This window comes from Geospiza fortis, unplaced genomic scaffold, assembly GCF_000277835.1.
Source record: "Geospiza fortis unplaced genomic scaffold, GeoFor_1.0 scaffold1181, whole genome shotgun sequence".
NCBI lineage: Eukaryota > Metazoa > Chordata > Aves > Passeriformes > Thraupidae > Geospiza > Geospiza fortis.
This window is the reverse complement of record NW_005054664.1, coordinates 185,451-187,297: the sequence shown is the minus strand read 5'-3', so window position 1 is coordinate 187,297 and position 1,847 is coordinate 185,451.

Sequence of the window (1,847 nt, the reverse complement as noted above, 5' to 3'; positions counted from 1 at the left end):
AAAGCTTGTGCGGCGCTTGTAAAAGGAGCGCTCGGCGGAGATTTACGAGCGCCGCTTTGCAGAGCGCTATAATTACATCCTCCATAAATTTTTATTGCTCTGCTTGGCCATGTGCCTTTGAAGTCTCTGTTACCATCCTCCTCCAGTTTCTTCCAGGCTACTTAGATTTTTTTTTGCTTTTTTTTTTTTAACTTTTTTTTTTTTAGAAATATTGGCTACATCAAATTAATTTAAACACAGAACATTCTTGTTATAATTACATTAATCTTTAAAAAAAACCCCAAGCAACAAACCTCTGGGTGAGAAGGGAAAACAAATGAGTCAACTAATGGGAATAAGGAACTGGCCTCATTTTTTTTCCTCCCTTTTTTTTCCTCCCTTTTTTTCCCTCCCTTTTTTTTTTCCCTCCTTTTCTTTTCCTCCCTTTTTTCCCCTCCCTTTTCCCCCCTCCTTTTTTTTAATCTTTTCTTCCCCTTTTTTTATATTATTTTTTTAAAGGGAGGCATTTCCCACCCCGCAGCCTCTTTCCAAGGGCGCGGGGGGAACTTTTGGGGAGAATTCCGGCAAAGCTGCGAGCGCACAAATGCGAATTTCCACCCGCACGGGGCACGGGGGGGCTCAGAAAAACCTCCAGCCCGGAATCCGCGTCCACCGTGAGGCGGAGATTTGCACTTCGGCTCTGGGGGGGAATTTTAAAATTATTCCCTTTTTATTTTTTATCGTTTTTAAAGCAAATCCCCCCTTCCAAAGAATATGTGATTCTTCTATTCTTTCTTTATTTTTTGTGGTTTTTTTTTTTTCGAGGCGGGGAAAGAATCCATTAAAAGAAGAGCTCGTTAATTCTGCTTTTCCTTTTTTTCCACTCCTTTTTTATTTATTTTTCCCTTGTGTATTCCCCTGTTTTGTGTGTTCTCCCCTATTTTTTATTTTTGTGTTTCCCCTCGGTTTTTTTTTCCCTTTTTGTGTGTGTTTTCACATCTTTTTTCCCTTTCTTTTGTGTGTTTTCACATTTTCTCTCCTTTTTTCCTTCATCCTTTCACATCTTTCCCCCTCCCCTTTTTTTTGGTGTGTTTTAACATATTCCCCCCTTTCTTTTCCTCATGTTTTCACATTCCCCCTCCTCCATTCCTTTGTATTTCCAAATATTTCCCCCTTTTGTGCGTCTGTGTATTTTCACTTTTTCCCCCCATTCTTTTGTGTGTTTTCACATTTTCTCTCCTTTTTTCCTTCATCCTTTCACATCTTTCCCCCTCCCCTTTTTTTTGGTGTGTTTTAACATATTCCCCCCTTTCTTTTCCTCATGTTTTCACATTCCCCCTCCTCCATTCCTTTGTATTTCCAAATATTTCCCCCTTTTGTGCGTCTGTGTATTTTCACTTTTTCCCCCCATTTTTTTTTGTATTTCCCCCCTTTTTAATATTTTCACTTCGCCCCCCTTTTTTTTGTATTTCAACATATTTTGCCCCCATTTTTCTATATTTTCATATCCCTCCCCTCATTTTTCTATATTTTCACATATCCCCCCCTCTTTTTTTGTATTTCCACATATTCCCCCCCATTTTTTAATATTTTCACGTCTCCCCCCCCCCATTTTTTAATATTTTCACATATTTCCCCCCATTTTTTGGTATTTTCACCTATTTCCCCCCATTTTTTGGTATTTTCACCTATTTCCCCTCCCCATTTTTTAAATATTTCCACACATTCCCCCCCAGTTATTTTTTATACTTCCACATATCTCCCCCCCCTTTTTAAAAAATATTTTCACTCCCTTTTTTTTTGTATATTTTCACATATTTCCCCCCCTTTTTTTTTTTTTAATATTCTCATATTTTTTCCCCCCTTTT